Genomic DNA, 26,337 nt, shown 5'->3' on the forward strand with positions numbered 1-26,337 from the left:
TTCTCCTTATATTATGAGACAAGTTTGTTGTGGCTCTCCCGGTTTTAATCTTTCAAAGCAATTGGAGCGCTGTACCTCATAGATATAGCACTTTGTAAAAACTTCCAGACTAGGGATGGTCCCACTCTGTAATGCAACTGCCGGCCTTAGTGGCCGAGCGGTTCTAGGCGCTTCAGTCTGGAACCGCACGACCTCTACAGTCGCAGGTTCGAATCCTGCGTCGGACATGGATATGTGTGATGTCCTTAGGTTAGTTAGGTTCAGGTAGTTCTAAGTTCTAGGGGACTGATGACCTCAGATGTTAAGTTCCATAGTGCTCAGAGCCTTTTGAACCGTTTTTTTTTTTTTTTTTTTGGCAACTTAAGTCCGACCACGACAGTGAGAAACTATCATATAGACCAGATGAGGCAGACTGCATGTACGCACGTACCATCTAATAGATCACACCACTAGGTACTATGTACATTATTGTCTCAGCAGTGCTGTGCCAAATCTTATGCCGTGTATTCGTTGGCATTGTTATTAAAACAGCACTGGTCGCTTTTCCGATTTTCTATAATAACGCAATATTTCAAAACAATGCAAATTTTATTTAAAGGCGAAAAATTTTGGTAATGCTGCTAATCACAAACTGACTTGTCGGTTTTTTTACCCGGATATTAGTAAAAAATAAAATCACTTTGTATAACCGAAAGCAAGCAAATGCCGAAAAATACCGGTTATTCCAAACTAAGATACCGGTATCGGTTTTGCTTACTCCGGAAGGCGCTGTGCAATGTACACCGGTGGATACTTTGCGCCAAATAAGTCATTCTCTCGTCTGTCGGACTCGAGGAAGGGGAAAATAATTGACACCATGCTTCCGTAGCATACGTAGTTTCCGTTATTAACACGTTTTTATTAGGTCCTTTCTTGTCTCTCTGTCTCATACAAATTTTGCAACTGATTTTAAACTAACTTCCCGATCAGCTAGAGGCTTGAAATTGTAAACATAGCTCTGAACTGGAGGACAGTGCAATACTAACTTGTGCGAAAATAAAAGCGGCCATGACATTTAGAGTTGGAACGGAAGTAATTTATAAACTTTCTCTGCGATACTTTGATTTACTTTCCTTCTTGAATATCGAAGGTCACGCCATAGAAGATTCTGAAAATGAGGTAAGTAGTAAAAATCACTTTTAATTTTCGTGGCCAACAACAATTATTTACCGCGCCCCAACTAGGCAACTCAAGAGCCATGTAACTCCTGCCACTCGCTAGGTTGCAGCAAGTCTCCCGTGGGCGCTGATACCCGCCCTCATGCCACTGTCTTCTTTTTTCCGTTCCTGGGGTTACAAGCTTAACAGTTGGCAGTACGTTTCTATGTTCATACGTAAATAATTGCACCAATCGTCAGGTTCCTGCTGTAGCTGTCGGAAAAATTAACATGTGAGAATGTCCCTCTCTTCAATAACGAGTCCCGGGACCGTCGTGAGCGAGGTGTGGACTTTGTTTTGTTGTTCAGTTTAAGAACACATACCGCAGATGTCGTCAGTAGCAGTTCCTCCTCCACGACTGTTTTGGAGCGACCGAGCGAAAGTTTGAATAGTGCAGCTGAGCGGCTTTCGTCGGTCTTGCATGTTGATAAAAGACTGATGACAAAGCTTTAATTTAGACCAGACGCCGGCCGGTGTGGCCGAGCGGTTCTGGGCGCTTCAGTCCGGAACCGTGCTGCTGCAACGGTCGCGGGTTCGAATCCTGCCTCGGGCATGGATGTGTGTGATGCCCTTAGGTTAGTTAGGTTTAAGTCTAGGGAACTGATGACCTCAGATGTTAAGTCCCATAGTGCTTAGAGCCATTTGAACCATTTTTGTAGGCTAGACGTAATAAATTGAGAGAGAGAGAGAGAGAGAGAGAGAGAGAGAGAGAGAGAGAGAGAGGAATCAATTATTGAGTGTCGGTGCCCCAAGTTTACTGTGTCACAAGAAGCGGCCGTGGCACGCACGGTGCCCAGCCAGCCAGCCAGCCAGCCAGCCAGCCAGCCAGCCAGCCAGCCAGCCTAGTCTGCTGCCGGCCGCGTTGTCCTCCTCTTCGGCCCGCGAGGCGTGACGGCACGACTGCCGCCGCCTTCCATTTTCTCCCCGTAATTGGCAGCCGCCGGCCGCTGTCCACTATCCGCTTCACGGCACAGTAGCTGTACAGAGCGGCAAGTAGCTCTCCCTCCCACCACTGTGCGGGTCGGTGAACTACGGGCGAGAAGAGAACAGAAGGCAGGCACGTGCCAGGCGCAGTTGGTTCCGCCCCACTGCTCGCGCGTCGCCGCAGGAATGCGTTTCCTGAAAAGTGCGGCGTGCCGGCGAAAGTTCCACGCAAGTGGTGGGCAGCCGTCCAAAAGCTTTGCAGTGACGTCAACCAAAGATTTTGCTTTTAGCTCGTGGGTTGAGGCGTATCTTTTGTGTGTCGCATTTCGCCTCCACCTGTCCAGCAGGGTATGTACAGTACATTGTACGTTGATTAATAAAGAAAACGCTTACGCTGGACAGTCACCTGCCTCCATCTCCAGTGCCTCTTACAATGTCTTCCGCCTTAGGACACAAACGCAAGCCACAAAGATACGCTTCAGAATGCATCCACATAGCCAGATAGCCGATGTCACCGGCACTGACATGACAGCTTGCAAAGGTATAAACTGTCCACGACCCGGTTTGTTGGATTGAGCGCTGCGGTGCCTCTGCAAACACGGACCTATCAGAGGCGATACTAGGGACGTTCAGTGAGACTGGATATCAACAATATATGAATGTTAGCAGATCAAACGTTAATATTTCAATGTAGATGTTGGAAGTCTCATTTATTAAAGGAAATATGTAAATCTTTAAAATGTCGATGTTTTGGGGTCTATATTAAAGACCAGCAGCTAACCCACCAGAGCTTCGCAGTTGCTAAATAATATGGGATTTGAATACACGTCATGATCTCCTTCTGTCCCCTTTCTCTGTCCATCCTCTCCTCAGCCCTATATCTCCTGCTCCTCATATCTCTCCACCTCCTCCTCCTCCTTTCCCCTCCTCTCTCTGTCCATCTCCTACTTCCCTTTCTAATGTTCATTTCCTCCCCCCTCCCGTCTTTGTCAATCTCCTCCCTTCTCTCCCTCTCTCTCTCTCTCTGGCCTTGAGCCTTACGTATTCCTATTACCATCCTTTAAATGAACAGGTAAATCGGTTGGGATCATTGGTATACGGCGTATGACAACCTCTCCTGCTGCTGTATCTCTGAGGATAGTAGCTTCAACGACAGTATTTCGCATAGTTTTAGTCTGCGAACGGGTAGGATTACAAACTTTTCAGACGATTTAGCTTCCATAGTAGTTCTCTAATCATAAGGCCATAAACCATAAATACAGCTTCTTTTCTGTTCAAACAAACTGCGAGGAAGAAAACAGAACTGCACATAGCTGTGTACACTCCATTGTCGGATACTAAAAATATGTAGCCAGTGTCCATCTGAATGTTTATAAGAGCATCATCGAAAGATCTGAAATAAATCCGTCAAGAACTTTTCAAGATTTTTTTAACAACGTTTTCCATTAAGTAGTACAGATCCGCCAGAGCGTTGTGACCTCGAATCTATTACCGATATAAGCCTGGCGTCACCTGGCGAGGAATTTCTGCTAGTCAGACACACGCACGGTGCGTGTAGTATCAGAGAGAGCGCTCTCCATGTGTAGAATGGGGAAGGCGCGTGATCTGTTGAGTTTGACCATGGGCAGTTTATGATGGCGCGGAGTCTCGGCGCGAACATTTCAGAAACAGCATTCGAGGAATGCTGTGGTGAGTGTGGTCAGCTCATGGCAAACCAAGTGAAACCAGACGTCGTGGGATTGGGCGGCCATCCCTCATTGCAGATGTCGCACTACCTAGGCTGGGCAGACTGGTAAAACAGGACACGCGGCGAACTGTGGCGGAACGAACATCAGACTTGAATGATGGGCAGCGTATAAGTGTGTGAACACACAGTGCACCGAACACTCCAAACGATGGGCTTCCGACGACGACGACCCGTGCATGCGCCAATGTTTACACCACGACATCAGCATCTACGTCTGAAATGGGCACGTGAGCATCGGCACTGAACGTTGGCGCAGTGGCAAAGCTTTGCATGGCCTGATGAATCCCGATACCTTCTTCATGCCGACGGGAAGGCGCGAATCCATCGTCTGCTAGGGAACAGCTCCTTGACACCTGTTCTGCGCCACGGAGACAAGCTGGCGCCGGCTTCATTATGCTCTGGACAACATTCGCGAGACCATTCATGAGTCCAGTGGACCTTGAAAGCCAAGGAGTATCGTACACTGGTTGCAGACCACGTACACCCCTTCATGACGATCATCTTTCCGGCATTTTTCAACAAAATAAGGCGCCATGTCACAAGACCTGGAGTGTGATGTAGCGGTTCGAGAAAAACAGTGGCGAGTTCCAGTTGTTGTGCAGGCCCTCTAACACGCCAGAGCTAAACCCGATCGAACATATCTGGGATGTGGCTGAACGTGGCGTCAGAGCTCATCGCCCCCTCCCCGGAATTTACTGGAGTTGGGTCACTTGTGTGTGCAGATATGGTGCCTACTACCTCCAGCGACCTATCAGGGCCTCATTGCTTCCATTCCACGAACCGTCGCCGCTGTCATCCGTGCCAATGATGGAGTAGGTAGGTGCTCATAAAGTTCTGGCTGATCGGTGTATGTACCTACAGGATGACAATTATTGAACTATATGAAAAGAAAGTAAATTATTTACGAACTACGGCATACAAACGGTTTATTCAACATGTAAAAGTCGCTACAGATATTTGGATTTTGTTTATGACATGCTGGATACACCTGCCATCATTGGCGATGATGTGGCGGAGACGAATAGCGAAATTCTGCTTGGTCAGAATATCGATGCTGTCGATGACCTCCTGAATGGCTGTTTCCAGATTGGGGTTGTTGCTGTACACCTTGTCTTTAATTTGGCCCCACAAGAAGGAGTCGCATGTGTTTAGATCCGGAGAATATGGCGGCCAATCGACGCCCATGCTAGTGGCCTCTGGGTACCCCAGAGCCAGAATGCAGTCCCCAGAGTGCTCCTCCAGGACATCAAACACTTTGCTGCTTCCATTCGATCGAGCTCCGTATTGCGTGGACAACATCTTGTCGAAATCAGGGTCATTTTGGATAATGGGGACAAATGTTATGGAAGCATGTAGTCTTTGTCCGTCCAATCATGTAAAAATGGCAGTAAATCTATCAAGAACCTTTTGAAATTTTTGGTAACAATTTTGAACGACATCTCGGCTTCATATAATACTATCGATGGGTGTTAAGATTTCATGGACAAATTAAAATCAGCATCGCTGATACGCCGGCATAACACATCGCTGGGCGACACGCCCTCACATTTATCCACATTAGATCTGATTCACCCAGCCAGTTACAAGGGCACCCACCTACTAGTGCGCTCCAAACAACGGTGCTACTCGGCGTTTTTCACGTCATCGTTTAGTTGGCACAGGTGTTACAAGTGTGACGTGAGAGAAAATAATTTTAGGAACACGTGCGGTTAGGACTTCTTAGTTTGAAGCCTGGCCCCTATGCACGGAAGCACCTAGTCAAAAGATAAGAAACTGCGTGACCGTGATTGCTTCTTGTATCATTTTTAACGCACCTCATCTATGACACTGGAAAAGCTTCCGAGAGGAGCCACGTGGGACGCGTGTGGAACAGCACTTTCGTCACGGGAAGTACTCTGCGAACTGTAGTAGTTCCTTAAGTGTATACCTCTCGCTTCAGTTGACATCTGGTCTTTAGGGCCTTCGTCGACGTATAAAACTATTCCCTGACGTATCGTCTCCCACTGCGCGAGATACTTTGGATGTGAAACGGCAACTGCATCAAAGGCTCGGGGGGCTCCTGAATTTATAGAGCCACCTCTTCACAGCTGTATAAAAGTGGGACTTCCTCGAGCCCTACATGCAATCCTCCGAAGATGTCTCTCGCAGTCGGAGACGAAACTTCAGGAAATAGTTTCACATATCGACCACGGCCCTAAAGACCGGATGTTTTAACTGAGTTAAACACCGACCGTGGAAGCTTACATCGTATGAATTAAGCCTTCCCATTTGCGATTTAACTGAAACTTAAACGATGTGTCTAAACAGCGTTACGGATTCTTTATTTTTAGCGAAAGATGTTTATTCACTGTTCTCAATATAGTCAGGAACTACCCATGTGCACGGTGGCTAATATGTGTCAGTTTTCCGACTCAAACGTTCGGGGTTCTATCCTCGGTATTAGCACTCGTACTTTTGTATCAGTTTTCGGTTTATTCCCCTGTGGCAGCGATTTCTTAGTGTGAAAACGTCAAGTTGCACCGTGGTTCGAAGTCCGCCTTAAACATTTGTCTCCTGTTATAAGGCACGTGAGTCAGTCCTGAGATGGTCGGAAGGAAGCGTTCTAGTTCTAAGGGAAACTCAGCTCCGCTCTTTATCTTCCCTTAAGATCTTCGTTGTCAGATTCCAGTCAGCAAAAAGAAGGTGTCAAATTACTATCTGCATAAAGAAAAGAAGTCACGACACTACTAACCTTTGGTAGTTAGTTTTAATGCGCTGTTTTCTCGGAATACAGGAGGGCCGAGGCGCCTCGATTGAACACTGTAACCCTTGAAAGGCCATCCTTTGTGGTTTTCTAGCCAGCGTGTTTAAGGCGATTTAACTGCTTTCTCAAGATTACGTGGAGGATGTACGCTTTCTCACTTTATTCGTGCCGTCCTACACACACCAAACAGAAAACAAGTGAAGAGAAGAAAAAAGGCGGAGGTATAGTAAGATGAGAAGAACGGCGGGGAGACAGCAAAACTTAATCGTCAGTCACTGTGGGCAAGGTTAACTACAGAGTGGCGCAGTTGAAAGTCGCCCGTGTAAGTATAAAGGAAATGCAGCGAAATTACAGAAACAAAGAGCTGAAGTGGGCTTACGATTTATTTACAGCGATAAATACAATGAAAATTACATTTGTGGAAGATGCTGAAAGTGACCTCCTGCAACATCAATACACAGCTGTGCACGTCTAAACATATCGATGGCTACAACTTCACGGCTGATGTGTTTCATGTGGATTTGTTTCATACATCTTGCTCTTCAGGTGTCCCCACAGCGAAAAAAAAAACACATGTTGCTAGATCCAACGAACGTGATGGCCGTAATTGTTTGCTGACAGTTCGTTCCTCAGTGAAGACATCGTAGACTCGTTCCAGGGATGCCTTAGACAGGTGGCATGTTGCCCCATCTTGCTAGAAGAAGCAGTACTGTTTTTCATATTCACTGAGTTGAGTATGAAATTCATCAAAAATTTCCATATGTTCAGTCGTGTTGAGGGTAGTGTCAAAAAATATAGTCCAATGATGCGCGTTCCTGTGACACCGCACCAAACGCCGATTTTCCCATCATGCAGTGGTTGCTGACACACACACACACTATGTCATGAAAAGTATCCGGACACCTGGCTGAAAATGATTTAAAAGTTCGTGGCGCCCTCCATCGGTAATGTTGGAATTCAGTATGGCGTTGGCCCACCTTAGCCTTGGTAACAGCTTCCACTCTCGCAGGCATACGTTCAATCAAGTGCTGGAAGGTTTCTTGGGGAATGGCAGCCCATTTTTCACGGAGTGCTGCACTGAGGAGAGGTATCGATGTCGGTCGGTGACGCCTGGCACGAAGTCGGCGTTCCAAAACATCCCAAAGGTCTTTTACAGGATTCAGGTCAGGACTCCGTGCAGGCCAGTCCATTACAGGGTTGTTATTATCGTGTAACCACTCCGCCACAGGCCGTGCATTATGAACAGGTGCCCGATCGTGTTGAAAGATGCAATCGCTATCCCCGAATTGCTGTTCAAAAGTGGAAAGCAAGAAGGCGCGTAAAACATCAATGTAGGCCTGTGCTGTGTTAGTGCCACGCAAAACAACAAGGGGTGCAAGCCCCCTCCAGTAAAAACACGACCACACCATAACACCACAGCCTCCGAATTTTACTGCTGACACTATACACGCTGGCAGATGACGTTCACCGGGCATTCGTCATACCCACGCCCTGCCATCGGATCGCCACATTGTGTATCGTGATTCATCACCCCACACAACGTTTTTCCACTGTTCAATCGTCCAATGTTTACGCTCTTACACCAAGCGAGGCGTCGTTTGGCATTTACCGGCGTAATGTTTGGATTATGTGAAGCCGCTCGACCATGAAATCCAAGTTTTCTCATCTCTAACTGTCACAGCACTTGCAATGGATCCTAATGCAGTTTGGAATTCCTGTTTGTTGGTCTGGATAGACGTCTGCCTATTACACATTACGACCCTCTTCAACAGTTGGCGGTCTCTGTTTTGAGGGTGTCCGGTTACTTTTGATCACATAGTGTAATGTTAGAGTTCTCGGTAGCCCAATACCTCGTGTTCTGTGAATACACATGAGTGGAAACATAAAACAATGCTTCATCGTTCATGATATAATGGAAAGTGTGTATGTCGATGTTATTCAGAAGCTACCTGCAGTAATATACACGTTTCCGACTGTCATGTTCCCGTAATTGCTGTACAACCGTCAAGCCACATGGCTTCAAATTAAGACTTTTCAATATCCTGTGGCAACTACTCCTACTTACATGCTCCTGGTGGGCCAGTTTACGTGTATACTTCTTTGGGCTCAGAATAATTTTTCGGCGAATGTCTGCAATAACCGCTGGTATGCGAACTGAGTGATTTATTTGTCGTTTTACATTTTGCACAGATCCGTAGGTGCGTCAGCTTTTATACATAGACTGTATTGGCTGTATTGTTGTCTGTGCTGGTAGTCCTCTGTCCGGATAGTTGACCCCGAAAATTTCGGCGTTTCCTTAGCCAGATCTGTTTTCACATAGGCTTCCACAATGTCAGTTCTTTCTTTTATAGAGAAAGTCATTTTGCAAACCGCAAAGAGAAGTGTCTAACTTCACTGAGAAATTAACTGAAATGCTGACAGAAGAATGCGTAAAACTGTCCGTTGTTGCAGCTGTTTACTCTGTTACAGAAGTCGAGGTATTGCATTCGCATTCAAGGGGGAAGCAGGTTACTTTTAACTGTTCCATGCTGTATTACCTCATGAATGTTACATGCGATGTGCTTCTTCATAATTTTATTCGTACTTTGACCTGACTTTGAAGGCGGCGTACTATTTGCGAAGTTACAACGTGCCTTGCGTACAACATTTTAACCAGTCGAATACAGAATTTTCGTTTTTAGAGCTGATGTACTTTAGGATAAGACATATTACCTATAGTATTTCAGAACGTTATGTGCTGAGTAGTTTGGTATCAGAACCCAATGCTGAGTCCTTATCGACTAATTTGATGCGTAATGAATACCTCGGAGGTAATGACAGAGCCGGTTGGTCACTGTCACCGCGGTACTCCGTAGAGTGATAAGCTGAAAAGCAGAAAACATTTTTTTAAAAAGTCAAAATCGTCTCGACTAGGCGCAAGAGACCATGTTAGACCACACAAGGCTTGGAAAAGCTAACATTCTAAAAATTAGAGTTTCCAGTGATTTCATTCACTTTGTCGCTTGTATCTGTAGATCCCTTAATGTCCGTAATTCTTAAGAAAATGGCACCTCCAAAACGCCCGATGTTGTGCGACACACTCGGGCGACCCGAAGGGCAATTACTCCGCCACATGTTCTCCCATATTGGCATCATAGTTACGCGCCTGGAGGAATTAAGAATCCGTTTCGAGAGTTCGAAGTCTGTTTCGAATGTTCGTTACTTTTATCCACAAATAAAAACGTCTGTAATTAATTATTTGAGGAGTGGCCGAGCGGTTCTAGGCGTTACAGTCTGGAACCGCGCGACCGCTACAGTCGCACGTTCGAATCCTGCCTCGGGCATGGATGTGTGTGATGTCCTTAGGTTAGTTAGGTTTAAATAGTTCTAAGTTCTAGGGGACTGATGTCTTCAGAAGTTAAGTCCCATAGTGCTAGAGCCCAATTATTTGAATTTTTTGCTGCCAGTTACTTTTATGAGTTTTATGTTTAATTTAACATACTGCACCGTTTATCTTCAGGCGTTTATACATACAGGAAATTGTTACTTAAAAATGAAATAAACTAAATTAACATAGGAGTTCTGTTATTTATTTAGGACATTAAATTTTTAAGTAACAATTTTGTGTAAATACAAACGCCTGAAGATGAGCAGAACATGCTCGAAACGCGATGCAGTATATTACATGTAAATTAAACATAAAACTCATAAAAGTTACTGGTAACAGAAAATACATACAAGTAATTAGCTATTCCACACAGTCACGGTTACCAAACGTAACCAGTATGGCCACAAGTAAAAAATCCGTACTTTTAAATACGAATTATACTTCTGAATACTTTGACTTCATTAGAAAACGATTTCGTTGGTGCATAATGCATTTCGCATACATTCTGTGTTATCAAGTGCAGGAAAAGAATGGGACCTCGGTAGATGTTTTGTGTGTAACTCGTTGCTCTGTAGCCTGCATAACACTCTCGAATCTCATTCTTTTATGACTGCAATATCCATGTACCATGAATGGTTAGACAAGTATTGCATGACTATACAAGGATGCACGACTAGGAAAAAAGTAGATGCCGCCTATAGGAAGATTAAAGGAACGTTTTGAGAAAAGAGCAGCCATTATCTGAATATCAAGAGCTCAGATGCAAAGCCAGTCCTAAGCAAAGAAGGGAAAGATGAAAAGTGGAAGGAATATATAGAAGATTATAGAAGAGGAATACTATAGAAAGGGAACACTAGATAAATGGAGATGACATTGAAGATATGATATAGCGAGAAGATTTTGGCATGGTGGTGAAAGAGCTAAGCGGCCACAAGGCCCGCTGGAGTTAATGTAAGAATTATTGAAATCCCTGGGACAGCCAATCATGAAAAAACTGTTCCTCATTCTGTACCAGACATATCGACAGGAGAAATACACGAAGCACATTTTCTTGTAAAATAACTACATTAAGGTGTTAAAAGTTTGTTTGAATATTGTGAAACTAGTTTCAAGCTGACCGATCATCTTCTGGCGAACTGACTACCGCTTGTCTGTAATTTTGATTACTAACTGCTGTGCGAAATTGTAGCCGTATAAGCACAAATACAATAAACAAACGAACATGTCTGACATGTACATTTGCATACAATAATTTGAGTTTGCTTTCAGTAATTTAAGCTTACTTCCAGTAATTTGCGTTGCATACTTAATTGATATTTTCAGGTACTAATTTACATTTGCGTTAAATAATGATAGACTGCTTTTCCGAATTATATACTTAACGGTAGTGACAGTATTATTTTTTTTTTAAATTACAAATTCTGCCAGAAGATTACCAGAAACTGGTTATATAGTAATAGAATAAAAACTTTCGAGAATTTGGTGTAACAGTTTTACAAGAAAATATCTTCATAAGAATGTAGCAAATCTCATTCCGAAGCAGATGCTGAAAGCTGTGAATGTTGCAGAACAATCAGTTTCATAAATCACGAATGCAAAATACTGACACGAATTATTTACAGAAAACGCGAAAATTGGCTGGAGCCGATCTCGGGGAAGATCAGTTTGGATTCCGGAGAAATCTAGGAATATTCGAGGAGATGCTTAACTCTGCGACTCATCTTACAAGATAAACACAAGAAACGCATATCTCATACCATTAACTATGGCCCTACCCATGGTGCTGTCTCATGAACCATTTGCCGTTTTCCTCTATTTTTATTTTCAGGGTATTGTATGTGATGATAGGGCAACGGCCTTGCCGCAGTGGATACATCGGTTCCCGTCAGATCACCAAAGTTAAGCGCTGTCGGGCGTGGCCGGCACTTGGATGGGTGACCATCCGGGCTGCCATGCGCTGTTGTCATCTTTCGGGGTGCACTCAGCCTCGTGATGCCAATTGAGGAGCTACTCGAGCGAATAGTAGCGGCTCCGGTCAAAGAAAACCATCATAACGACAGGGAGAGCGGTGTGCTGACCACACGCCCCTCCTATCCGCATCCTCAACTGAGGATGACCCGGCGGTCGGATGGTTCCGATGGGCCACTTGTAGCCTGCAGACGGAGTGCTTTAGTATGTGATGATATGTTTCCAGGAGTATTTTGGCGCCAGTTAAGTGTCGTGGTTGCGGATGAAGTTTTCTACGTTTGTGCAGACACTATTTACCTGACGTAGCCATATACTTCAAAAACAGCAAATGTTGGAGACTCGGTCTGGATGATAAAATCACCGTGATGTCATTGGTCATAACAATCTGCACAGCTGCGAGTAGGACTGACTTCTTGCGTAGGACAGAATCTGTAAAGTCTTCAGTGTCGGCACGTACCAATTGAAATGTGAAGGGAGTGGTGCTGCGTGTACCATTGCCACTGTTGGCAGGCTGTTTCCTCTGGTAGGGCGAGGAATGCTGACGGCACTGCGGTGGCAGACTGCAGGCGTCCGCTTATCCCCACTGCCCACAGTCTGCCGTGCTGACTGGGAGTGGCGGCCGTGTCACGTTGCCACTGTGCGCACGTATGTGTCTCGTCGCGTCTGCGTTCCTCTGGTCGCCCCATTGCTAAAAAGCAGATGGACAGGCCTCTTGTTTCGCTTGCGACATGTGTGCCGCTCGTGTTCTCACTACATACTCAGAATTAGATTTAGCGCGGAACTTCAGTATCCCCGACAGGACACTGCGGTCCACGGGTTTGCAACACGCGTGCGGAGGCGTGCACATTTATTCGAGCTTCCTATCAAAATAACGATAACATTTTTTAGGTGTGAGCAAAAAATCATACGGGTACAGAGGCCGTCGAGTGGTTCTTGTTACTGTTGTTGTTGGTGGTGGTGGTCTTGGTCTTTAGTCTGGAGACTTGTTTGATGCAGCTCTCCACGCTACCCTGTCCTGTGTAAAGTGCTTTGTGTCAGGGCCCAGGGGTGGCTATTCAGGGGTAGTAAGTGGAATGAAACTTCTCGAACATTTTTATGTTGCCATACTTTAAAAAGCTTTTTTGTTTATCTTACCACGTACGCTAGTTTTTACTCCGAACATATTTCCCTGTTTTGTTCAAATGGTTCAAATGGCTCTAAGCACTATGGGACTTAACATCTGAGGTCATCAGTCCCCTAGACTTATAACTACTTAAACCTAACTAAGTTAAAGACATCACACACATCCATGCCCGAGGCAGGATTCGAACCTGCGACCGTAGTGGCAGCGCGGTTCCGTATTGAAGCTTCTAGAACCGCTCGACCACACCGGACGGCCCCTGTTTTGTACTGCGCAGAGCTCTCGCAGCAGCAAGAGCACGATTCTGACCAGGCGAAGTGAATTACGTTTCACTTCTCTCGCAGCTCAACCGCACGGGCGAAGCCACAGGGCGAGCAGAACTGTGTTACAATAGAATCCCTCTCGTCAGCCCTCGGCTGGTCCGCCGCACCGGTTGACTCGACTGTGCTCGAGCCGAACTTGCGCCGAGTCATGACTTACTGTCCGGTGCGCCATTGTTGTCTACTGTATTATTGTTTACAGGTAATTGTTGTTATCCGTTTTAGTCCTCCGTCATCTCTAGTGTCGTTTCTGACGTTGTGCGTGTTTTTTGTACAGTGGGCGCTGTAAACGTTACAGTACTGTTCGTTGGTTTCTGTGTTCCTAACAGTATTTGGTTTACATTGCGTGTGCTGTACAGTTGTGTGTGTTTTTTCATCAAGTCAGGAGTAAAAATGAAAATGAGCGTTTGGCGTCATTGGCTGGGAGGCCCTTTACGGGGCAGGTCCGGCCTCCTTGGTGCAGGTCTTATTACATTCGACGCCACATTGGGCGACCTGCGCGCCGGATGGGGATGAAATGATGATGAAGACAACACGACACCCAGTCCCTGAGCGGAGAAAATCCCCGACCCAACCGGGATTCGAACCCGGCAGTCCGTCATGCTGACCATTCAGCTATCGAGGCGGACAACATGTCAGGGATAAAATTTAAACACGATACTCTTTCATTAAATGAAAAATTAGCAGTGCTACAGAGACTGGACAAAGGGGAATCACTCCAAAAAAATTGCCAAGAATTTCAATGTCACCGTTACGACAGTAAGATATTGGAGGAGAAACGAGAAAGACAAGCCTAAACTTGAACTGCTTGACAATGCATTGTGGACGTGGTACCACCGAGAAAGGAAGGAAAGGAACCCCGATATCTTGGCCCATTATAAAATAAAAGGCCATAGTTTTGCACAAAAAGCTAGAAAACGGAAATGAGTTCGCTCGCAGCTAGTGAAGGCAGGATTCATCGCTAGAAAACCATTAATAACTTATCTTCCTTGACGGTTTATTACCGCAATCAATAATCTGCTTGGATGGACTGCAACCTGTTCAGATCTTGGTTTTTTCAACGAGTTCGTTCCATCTGTTGAAAAAGCTCAGAGTTCGTGATCTATTGCTGCTGGATAACGCACCATCACATCCGTCTCGATAGGATTTAAGGAAAGGGGACATAAAAGCTATCTTCCTTCCACCAAATGTCACATCAATTATCCAAGCAGTGCATCAGGAAGTGATAGAATGGTTAAAGAGGCGCTATCGCAGAAAGTACTCCAGCACAATTTTAGAAAAATCCCTAGAAGGTTGTAACATACTTGAAGCTGTGGAATCCCTCAACGTCAGAGATGCTGCCTATACGATTGAGTCATGGGAGGAACTACTGACGCCAGTAAAATGACTTATGTGCCTCTCGCGAGAATTCAGTTCCCTGTATCAGGATGAATTTGTTCAAATGTATCAAGCTATGTCCGCCGGTACTCATCATGTGTTGTTTTTGAAATACTGTTAGTTAATGCATGTAATTGTGCCCATTGTTGTTCGTCTTTTACTGCCTTGTATATATGTATGTCTGTTGTTCGCGTATTGCCAACAGAACAAGACTGTGTGCTAGGGAACAATCTCCCCGTATGTGCGTGTAGGTGTTGTCACAGACTTACACGGTTAAGTGCGTGGCATAAGGTCCGTGTCCAGTTAAGAAATGTACCGCACGGCTGCTGGGATCGACATGTCTCGTTCTCAATCGCTCCCTTATGTCGGGGAGGAAGCCGTGCAGTTACGTCCGTTGTCACTGACATGCATTAAACCGCCAACTTTTAAGGTGACGTGTCATGTGCACCGGTACAGCAGTTATTGTGTGTACCGTATATAGTCTTCCCAACTTTAACCAATACCATGCAGGTCTATATTTGATCATGATATCTGTGGGGCATATTCCGAGCACCACAAACAGTGCATCCACTGGAGTGGTGCCGAAGGCTCCATATAGCCTAAGGAGGACACTTAGGGGTGTGAAGTACTGGGCCCGCTGTTGATGCTTGCGGCACCTCGTCTGTGACGGTGGAGTTCCTTCGCCGACATGAACAAAGAGTGGCTGATGTATGGAAATCATCACAGCCTTTTCACCAACAATAATACGACCAGCTACTTCATACGCGCACAGGTTACCGACGAAAGGCCCCATTGTCGGGCGTACTTCTAGGAAGGTAAATAATGTGGCGTAACAGAGCAACAGCAGCAGTTACGACATTGTAAACAAGCGCCGCTCACCGTGGCGAGAGCTCTCGGCCGAGTGGCGTAAACAAACAGCGCTCGTCAGGTTTCGCCGCCGGCTGGTCGCGAAAGTCGCCTCAGCACTCGTGACGGCCCGCAAACAAGGGAGCAGCGACCTGGGCATGGCTGACAGTCCGCGTGCGCTGCCCGCAGACCGCTGCCTGTCCCGCGAGTAGAAGCCAGTCCTCCATTCCTCTCGTCTACTGTGGACGCTCACTTCTGTCTCCAGCTATGCACGGCGGTAACGGTGTTTTGTTTTTCCGCTGTGCACTCCAAAATAAAATTGTTGAGAGGTAGAAATGGACCCTGCTGGCGTCTCGTGTACTGCGACTGCTGAACACCAGTGGTCGTACATCAAGATCGAAACATTACGCGGCAAAAACTAGACAAAAATCTATAGTGCGTTACGTAAATTTCATTGTGTGTTTACAGTGGACCGTAGTGCAGTTTCACGTTGGGTTAATAGTTTTTGTGGTGGTCGTATGGGCATGGACGATAATCCGAGATCCGAAAGGCCAAAAACTTCAACACATGAACGAAGTGTTAAACTTGTAGCAGATGCCCTTGAAGATTGCACTACGACTTGTGAGGGAATCTGTGAAATCATACGAATTCCCTCAACACCTGTATTCTGGCGAATGCTTTGAAGAAGAAAAAATTTTTTGCGAGATGGGTCCCACGCTGTCTGACTGCTGAAGCAGAAACGCCTGAACACTGCAATGTTGCTCAAACGACGATTCGACCATGAAGGTCAAGGATTCTTGTATCGAATTGTCGCTATTGACGAAACGTGGGTTAGAGACATTGAATCCAATGAGTGGAGAGATTCAGATCCTCCAAGTCCACGTCAGTTCTCAATCAAATCATGATTTTTTCTTATGTTTAGCAAGGAATTATCATGACGGACAGTCCCATTGTGAACAAGTGTCCCAGTAGTGTATTATCGTAACTTCATACAAAACCGGCGCAGAAAAATGCACAAAACCCGACCTAAGTTGCTAGATTTTGGCCATACATTCTCCACGACAGTGCTCGCCCGCATATCGGCAACGTTGTAGCCCAAAAACTGCGCGAATACGGATGAGAAGCCTTGGCGCATCCTCCCTACAGCTCGGACAGCAACTTCGACTTATTCCCGAAGTTGAAAAACCAAAGCGCGGACGTCGTTATATTTCTCTGGAAGAGCTTCCTACCACCGTTACCCGAACCTTACGACAAATGAACAAAAGTGGTGTTCTAGATGGAATAATAGAGCTTCCGAGACGTTGGGATGCAGTCATGGAGAACGAGGGAAACTATACTGAAGAACTGTAGAGAGATGTTGAAAAAAAAGGTGTAAGTAAAAAGAATTATATGCATTGTTTAAGAAATGTCCCTCGGGAATCCCGCACGCCTTCGTAGCAAAAGGGCCACTCCGTTATAATATTTTTGTTGTTGTTGTGGTTCTTATATGGATCGGTAACCGTATGGCTGATTCTCATTCCATGCCAACCATCCTCTTCAGTTCACTTGGACACTGCTGTAGTCGTCGACTACACACCATACACACTTGGTCAGCGCTGGTACCTCAGTCTGTCCCTGTTGTTCTGTCCTCCCCTCTACAGTTGCTGTTTCTTGCAGCGTCTCCCGTTGCGTGTCTTCGTTTGGTTACGTTCTTCATTAGGTATTTTTAGTAGTCGACTCTTTGCAAGGCTTTACCATTCTTCGTCGTTCCATCTCATCTCCAACACTTTCCTGCCACACCACTTTTCTAAACGGCTCATTTCTGTCTTCCCAGTCGTGCATCTTTTGTAACAATACACAACTGTGCACCAGAGCCTCTCCGGAATCTTTTTCCTGATGTCGAACTTTATATTTTTCTATGTTAATAGCTGTTCCTTAGGAAAAAGACCATTTAGCTTCTGCATTTCTTCGCTGCAATGTCTTTCTTGCATCTTCCTTCTCTATCTGTCCCGTTACCGTGATAAATTGCGATCAGTTTTTCAACAGTCTCAAGTTCAGTTGTCAACACTCAGCCATCCAGGGTGGACAAACAACTACCATCGACGAACAAACTTATAATATGGCACGACTCACTATCAGCTCCGATGCTATTAAAACGCGGCACCGACAACAACGAGATGTTTATTGCATCTTGCAAACAAGACAGCAAGTTTCGCGCCATAATGAAACTAGCATTTAATTCAGCGATAAGGGTCACATAGAACGAGAAAGGACAGTGAAAAAGTTGCTGTTCGGTGAACCTAAATAGTGAAACATCCTTGGCATAAAAGATTATAAGCTCAGGGGAAACTTGTGTGACAATACCTCGCCTCGGACTGAATCGCAAGAGGATCTGGCAACAACTTTCAAGTCGAAAAGTAAAGAGGAACTCACTGGCGACGTTGAAACAATACCGAAATATGTGTAGGTGAAAAAAGGAAGAAACTGTTTGCTGAAGATAGAACCTTAATGTATCATAGTTACTGAAACTTCCTCGCAGATTAAAACTGTGTGCCGGACCGAGACTCGAACTCGGAACCTTTGTCTTTCGCGGGCAAGAGCTCTACCATCTGAGCTACCCAAGCACGACTCACGACCCTCCTCACAGCCATAATTCCGCCACTACCTCATCTCCTACCTTTCAGACTTCACAGAAGCTCTCCTGCAGACCTCGCAGAACTAGCACACCTGGAAGAAAGGATATTGTGAAGACATGGCATAGTCGCAGCTTGGGGGATGTTTCCAGAATGAGATTTTCACTCTGCAGCGGAGTGTGCGCTGATATGAAACTTCCTGGCAGATTAAAACTGCGAGATCTGCAGGAGAGATTCTGTGAAGTTTGGAAGGCAGGAGACGAGGTACTGGCGGAATTAAGGCTGTGAGGATGGGTCGTGAGTCGTCCTTGGGTAGCTCAGATGGTAGAGCTCTTGCCCGCGAAAGGCAATCCCGAGTTAGAGTCTAGGTCCGGCATACAGTTTTAATCTGTCAGGAAGTTTCATATCAGCGCACACTCCGCTGCAGAGTGGAAATCTCATTCTGGAAACGTATTTACTGTTGAAGCAAACAGACGGAAGAAGTGAGCTTTCATTAAGAAAAATCACGTCAAGATGAGTAACGCTACGCAGCTCTAGTATTTTATGTAATGATGGACATAACTATGATTCATCTTGTGATGTTCTGTATGAAGTATTTAACTTCTATAGGTACTTGATGCTCCTAACTACACTTTCCTTTCTACATTTATATACAAGAAGAAGAAAAAAAAAACTGCACATCACGAGGGAATTGTCCGAGTGGGACGGGAATCGGTACATGTGATGGACATGTACAGAGAAACAAATGATTAAGATTTCTAAAAAATTGTGTGATTTATTCAAGAAAAAGAGCTTTACCAATTCAGGAAGTCACGAACGCGTTGGTCCACCTCTGGCCCTCATGCAAGCAGTTATTGGGCTTGGCACTAATTGCTGGATGTCCTCCCGAGAGACATCATGCCAACTTCTAGCCAATTGTCGTGTTACAGCGTCAAAATCCCGAGCTGCTTGTAGGGCCCATCCCATAATACTCCAAACTTTGTCAACCGGCGAGAGATACGGCGATCTCGCTGGCCAAGGTAGGATAAGTCTGCACGAGGGCAAGCGTGCGGACATTGTCTTGTGGAAATGAAAGCCAGGATAACTTGCAATGAAGGACAACAAAACGGGGCGTACAATTCGTCGACGTACCGCTGTGCTGTGAGAGTGCCGCTAATAACGACCAAAGGGGTCCTACTGTCAAGAAAAATGGCACCCCAGACCATCACTCCTCGTTACCGGGCCGTATGGCGGCTTACAGTATGATTGGTATCCCACCGCTGTGTGGGATGTCTCCAGTCATGACGTCGGCATGGAATTGTCTGCTTCGAAATGAAACCGATGGCCACCGAAGACGTGTCTGGAGACGCCACAAACAGCGATGCGATGCCAACCCGACTGACGCCCACCATACGTCCCAAGAACAGGGATTGATGGAGAGATGGTCTGGGATTCCATTTCACTTCAAAGCACGTTGGTTGTCATCTGCGGCACCCTTACAGCACAGCGGGACGTCGACGATATTCTATGCCCCCTTTAGTTGCCCTTCATGGCAAGCCAACCTAGTCTTACATTTCAACAAGGTAACGCCCGGCCTCTCACGACAAGAGTTTCTAATGCTGTTCTTCTTGCTTACCGTTCCCTGCCTTGGCCGGCAACGTCGACAGGTCTCTCCCCAGTTGGGAATGTATGGAGCATTATGAACAGGGCCCTCCAACCATCTCGGGGGATTGCGATTTAACGCACCAGTTGCACAGAATTTGGCAGGATATCCCAGTGGAGGACATCGAAGAACTCCATCGATCAATTCCAAGTCGAATAACTGTTTGCATAAGTGCCAGAGGTAGACATTGACGTGCTCAGATTGTGAAGTTATACCTCTTGAATAAATGATCCAATTGTTTCTAAAACTGTTATCATTTGTTTGTCTGTACATGTACGTCACATGGACGGATTCCCGCCCCTTTCGGATAACTGCTTCGTGGTGCGTCTCTTTTTTTTAATATATTTTTCGGGTCGGAGACATTTCTCTGAAAATATTCAGTGTCAATCTGTCTTGATGATGAGTCGTCAATGTGAGGCAGTATCAAATGGCTTTCGGGAGGCTGAATCCGACTTTTTCTGTGGGTACAGGCTAGGGGTGTGCGTTGTACGGGTAATTGTGCCCTAGTAAGAGTGTCAAAATTTTATGGTGTTACCAAGTAAGAGGGAATAATTTCCGTTGTTGGTTGTGATGTTAGTAGGGAAGCGTGCGCTGCAGCAGAGAGGACTGGCCGGCTGGCTGGTGACTAACCGCCGCGTTGTCCTCTTGTAGCTAATGCGGCTGGCAGAGGCGGCGCGCTTCGTGTTTACTCGCCCGTGGTCGTGGCTCGCCTTGTTTGCGCACCTTGTCTGTTTGCGCCGGCATGTAGCCGCAGCCTCGGCCTGGCCGTGGCTGTCCACATACTGTATATACTGTTGTGTGCTGTGTGCCTTCTCGTTCAGCCCGCCTTCTTCCGTCTGTCTGGTGATATTGCATCCGTAGTGGTGGCGTAACCTCCTGAATGTACAATCCGCAAGAGCCAGCGACGCTAGGGGAGTGCCTTAGGAAAACGTAAATTATTAGAAGGTATTCGGAAAGCGCCCGCAGCTCTTGGTCTTGCGGTAGCGTTCTCGCTTCCAGCGCACGGGCTCCCGGGTTCGATTCCCGGCGGAGTCATTGATTTTTCCTGCCTCGAAGTGACTGGATGTTGTTGTGTCATCATCATCATCATAAGCTCGGATTAGGGAAGGATGGTGAATGAAATCGACCGTGCCCAGGCATTTTCCAGAATCAGTTGAGGGAAATCACGGAAAACCAAAATTAGGATGGCTGGACGCGGGTTTGAACCGTCGTCCTCCCGAATGCGAGTCCAATATGCTAACCAATGCGCCACCTCGTTCGGTCTCAATTTCCTAGTTATGGTGCATAACGTCATTTGTGGGAGGCATTACGTCATGGACACGTACAGGGTTTTGATGTTGCTTTGTACAGCCCTCTACTATACTCTGCTCGGTACGAAATGCTTTTGTTTACTTGACTTCGGTGTGATCCGTTTTATTCTATGGGTGTGCCGGCCGCGGTGGTCTTGCGGTTCTAGGCGCTGCAGTCCGGAACAGTGGGACTGCTACGGTCGCAGGTTCGAATCCTGCCTCGGGCATGGATGTGTGTGATGTCCTTAGGTTAGTTAGGTTTAAGTAGTTCTAAGTTCTAGGGGACTGATGACCTAAGATGTTAAGTCCCATAGTGCTCAGAGCCATTTGAACCATTTTTTTTATTCTATGGGTGTATGAGAATCCTTAGTGCAACTTCCTTACAAGGATATCAACATCGTTTCGCAATGAACATTGGTGTAGTAGACAGTCAGTCAGTCGGACCGCATGTTATTCCACAGCGCCGGACTGGCAAAGTGTATCGACAGTTTTTGCAACATGAGTTGGATGGTCTGCCTCATGATCCACAATCACTACACGGACCAACTTACGGTTTATGCACGACGGTGTCCCTGCACATTTCAGTCGTGAGGCAAGAAAGTATCTCAGTGTTGCTTATCCTGATACGTGGTAGGTTGTACAGGTCCAGTTGCTTGGCCCGTCAGATCTCCTTCTACCTTTGGGGCTGTCTCAAGGAGCTCGTTTATGGCGTTAGAGTCGAGAATGTAGCACAACTACAGCAGCGAATTGAAAATGGCTGTGCAGAATGAGATGAACGAAGCCTGGGACATTCCGAGAGCGAAAAGACGTCGAGCACGTCCCTGTTTTCGTATACATGGACATTATTTTGAACATGTTCTCCGGTTAATGCACAGTATGTAATTGCGTTGAATTGTGGGTGCCTCCGTGACGTTACTTTCTGAGGAGAATTAATTCTGTGTTGTTTGTGATACACTTGTGGTCTCTAATGCATAACTCTGAGACAACCCTTGTTTTGATGGATACGTTAGACCCATGAATTGTGTACAGCTACTTTCGAATCACTCTGTATAACTTCGGGCAGTTTGGCTACTCTTACGCACGCACAAAGCCTCGTGCGCTGTTGGACATGTACATGTACAGGTCGTCCCAAGCATTTGGGACCGACTTTGTGGACACGGCACGGGACTCTAAGCTGTGTACAGCTTGTGCAGAACAACTTGTCCTCTTCGCACAAACATTTTCTCATGCCGAGCTCTGGGATATCACATCCTTTTGGTCTGAAAAGGGCAGTCCACTCAGTTGAGGGTCGCCTGCCGAACTGCGCACTTCCAGAGTTTTTCCTTGCTGTATCTTTACTACGTAGAATGGCGTTGCTTGTCTTCGCATACAGTTTGCGCAGGGAAAGTTCTTGGGCACTTGCTGTTACATGCAGTACCATGCCATTAAATTTTTGTCGGGGGAGGCAAACAAAGAACATAAAATGTCGTTAGTAACGATAAGAAAATAGAGGGGGAAGGACATCCCAAGGCTTCACTAGTTCGTTTAGAAAGACGTGGAAGAGAGAAAAGAAATTTTTATTTTTAGGTTGTGTTGGCCAACAGCTTGTTACATACTATCCATGTGACACGAATTATTCATTTCACATTGTTAGCATTGTAGTGAGCGGTGTTGTCCGCTAAGCTGTATTTTTTTTTTCCATTGCAATTTTGTTTTGTGAGGTTTACTTCTCGCATGGTGTGACCGATTTCATTTTGCCTTGGTCGATCCTTTGTTTGAGCGACTGTTGCGTTTTCGCTACTCTTCTGAGAAGCCATTAACTTTGAACGTTTATATTTTTCCCAATTATTGGCCTTAGTGTTTGGAAATTTGTGGTAAGCTCTTATGTGACCAAACTGCTGAGGTCATCGGTCCTTAAGCTTACACACTGCTTAATCTAACTTTAACTTACGCTAAGGACAACACACACACACACACACACACACACACACACACACACACACGTCCGAGGGAGGACTCCAACCTCCGACGGGGGGAGCCGCGTGGACCGTGACGAGGTTCTTCTGACCGTTCGGCTACCCCGCGCGGCGCCTTACTGTTATTTACCTGTTAGTGCTATCGTTTGCAGACTCGCCAGCTGGAGCGTTACAAGTGATACGGGATGTGCGGCCTCCCTGTTGCACAGTGATATCTCACAGTGGACCTTCCTCCCCGCCACTGCCGAGACAAGGTACACTGTGTTGACAAGAGGCATGGAATACCTCCTAATATCATGTCGCCCGGCGTAGTGCAGCAGCTCGATACGGCATGAACTCAAGAAGTCGTTGGAATCCCCACGAAGAAATATTGTGCCATGCTGTCTCTGTAGCCAACCATTTTGGGAACGAACTGACCTCTCGATCATGTCCCATGGATGTTCGATGGGATTGGCGTCGGGCGATCTGGGTGGCCATATCGTGCGCTCCAACTGTCCACAATGTTCTTCAAACCAATCGCAAACAATTGTGGCCCAGTGACATGGTGCATTATCATCCATAAAAACTCCGTCGTTGTTTGGGAACATGAAGTCCATGAATGGATGCAAATTCTCTCCAGGTAGCCGAACATAACCGGTTCAGTTGGATCAGAGGACCTAGTCCATTACATTTAAACACAGCCCTCACCTTTATTGATCCTTACCAGTTTGCACAGTGCCTTGTTGAACCCTCTCATCAGCTCTTACAAACTGAAATCGAGACTCATATAACCAGGTCACGATTTTCCAGTCGCCAAAGGTTCAACCGATATGGTCACGAGTCAGGAGAGGAGGCGCTGCAGGCGATGCCGTGCTGTTAGCAGAGACACTCACTTCGGTCATCTGCTGCCATAGCCCGTTAACGTCAAATTTCGTCCCACTGGCGTTACGGATGCGTTCGTCGTACGCTTGATGCAGTAATTTCATGCGTTCTTAGTAATGGCAACTCTACCAAAAGCCAAAAATCAGTAATTAGTATTTTTTATGTAAACCAATTATATATTATAGCAACTACAGCTCCTAATGATAGCAACTTCTCAAAGCGGCAGCCGTAACTCTCAATGCAAGCCTCACAACATAGTGTATTTTTGCAACTCAATTCTGTGTTCAAACTAATTTGGTCCGACTGCTTGCATAAGTCGTCTGTGATGAATGGTCGTGTAGTTACTTGAGACGACTGAACGTCACGAGCGGTTGTTGAGGAATCTTCTCCCACATGACCCAGCACAACATAATAATTTGAAAGAGTTCTTTGTAGGGAACAGTGACCAGCGCAGGGTGGCGTGAGTGTCACAATTTTATCGCAAGTTTCCGTCCACGGCGATGACTCTTCCCTGTTGCGAAACTTCCCTGTGTACATCCGCTGGGGTTTCTGGGCACTGCAGCCTGCTGCAGGACACAATGAATGCACGTGTCTGTCCGGAAGTTGCTGAGCGTAGCGAGTAATCGATTGAAGGGAGAACGCCTGTCTACGGGCGGGCGAACATATTTCACAGTTTATTAATAATTGCCCGTCTTCATCTTAGTTTATTATGTAGCTCTCAGTGTTGTAGGCCCCTGCGTGGGACTTAAGAAACTAGTGTTAATTATACATAGTTCATGTTATCAATTCGTTCAAATTGTTCTTACTTATATTTCTACGGTTTGGTAAGCGTTCAACGGTTTCCTGCTGTGATCAACGCCTATCAATTCTTCGCTTGTAAGATCTGACGCATGGCATCGGTTAGTCTTCTGTCGGCTACGATACGGGCACTTCCTTGTTTACAGATCCGTGTGTCATAAACAACCTACGATGTTTACGTTGACGTGTGGAGCTTTCTTAGCAATAGACCTGCACAATGAGTACAATGTCAGCATTATACATTTATTCTGGTACTATGTCTTCAGAACAACGTAGTGTGTCAGTTACGTTCTCACTGTGCACATGTGGAGAATCTTCGATTCTGTAATTAAAGGCGTCACCCAACTGTCTCGAATGACAGTTTCTGCTTGTACTTTTTGTGATTTATTCATGCGCTATATAATGATTTAAATATGTCTTGTTGGTAATTTTCCATTACAGTTCCATCAGGTTATACAATAAGCATTGCAGCTTCAATAAAATCATAACGATGTGCCCCACCGATCTGTGATATACACTAACCAAAAAGGAAAAAAAATCTTTATGGTATGTACTTCGCAATAGAACTGTTTTATGTTAGCAATTTATACAGTATTATTTTCTTGTCTGCAATATTCTATGTATCACAAATGTGAAACTGGCTGATTCAGCCGAAACCAGTCATCAATAAAAAATTATACTTGCCATCTTTAGTAACAAAGATATTTTTTCCTAAATCCGTAACTTTCCATTTTGCGTTTCGTCTTCTTGCCATCATCATGAACTTGTTCATGTCCTTGCATGATCAGAGCGTTTGACGTTCATACTTGCTGATATCAGAGTTTTTGTAACGATCTGAGCCATAATTGATAGTATTGTGAATTATACAATACTAGCGAATCCGGCTGTTATTCGCATTCGTTAAATGTGTATGGGAATTAGCTATAAGTCCTAATCTCCTTCAAACCGTCGCCTCTCCCTCTCCGCGCTCCCTCTCCCCGCTCCTGCCCTCACTCCCTCCCTCCCTCCCTCCCTCCCTCCCTCTTCCCCCAACACCTCTCTATCTGTCTCTCTCTCTCTCTCTCTCTCTCTCTCTCTCTCTCTCTCTCTGTCCATCTCCTCCTTCCCCTTCTCTATGCCCATTTCGTCCCTCCCTCTCTCTACGTCTCCCCTCTCTCTGTCCATCTCCTCTTCCTCCCCTCTCTCCGACCTTGAGCTTTGTTTATTAGCGTTACTAACGGAATCTGGTTGGGTATTGAAGTCGCTTAAAACGAATGGGTAAATCGGTTGGGATCATTGGCATTTGGGCAACTCGTAGAATTAAAAAGCTTGGCGCGATACATGTTGCGTAGTAGCATTCTGACTTTTAAGTCGAAAGATCATAAATACAACTCTCATGTTTTCTGTTGTAACCGACTGCAAAAAAAGGAAACAAAACAGCAGACAGTTATGTATAGAATTTTTCTTTAAAACTGTATATAGAGGAAGGAATATGTATGGGAAAAAGAATTTGTCTAATGGTTGAAATGACCTGCTACCATAGTTAAAACACTGACTTCGAGGAAGAAACCGCACATTTTCACAGCAGAGCAC

The 26,337-nt window shown here is 45.7% G+C and overlaps 1 protein-coding gene and 1 pseudogene across 7 annotated transcripts in view; both read left to right on the plus strand.

Annotated features, from left to right (window-relative positions):
- Positions 1-26,337, plus strand: part of LOC126194700 (focal adhesion kinase 1) — a 775,803-nt gene that overhangs the window by 438,654 nt on the left and 310,812 nt on the right. The window lies entirely within an intron of this gene.
- LOC126195919 (5S ribosomal RNA) lies at positions 11,826-11,943 on the plus strand (annotated as a pseudogene).

This window comes from Schistocerca nitens, chromosome 7 (assembly GCF_023898315.1).
Source record: "Schistocerca nitens isolate TAMUIC-IGC-003100 chromosome 7, iqSchNite1.1, whole genome shotgun sequence".
NCBI lineage: Eukaryota > Metazoa > Arthropoda > Insecta > Orthoptera > Acrididae > Schistocerca > Schistocerca nitens.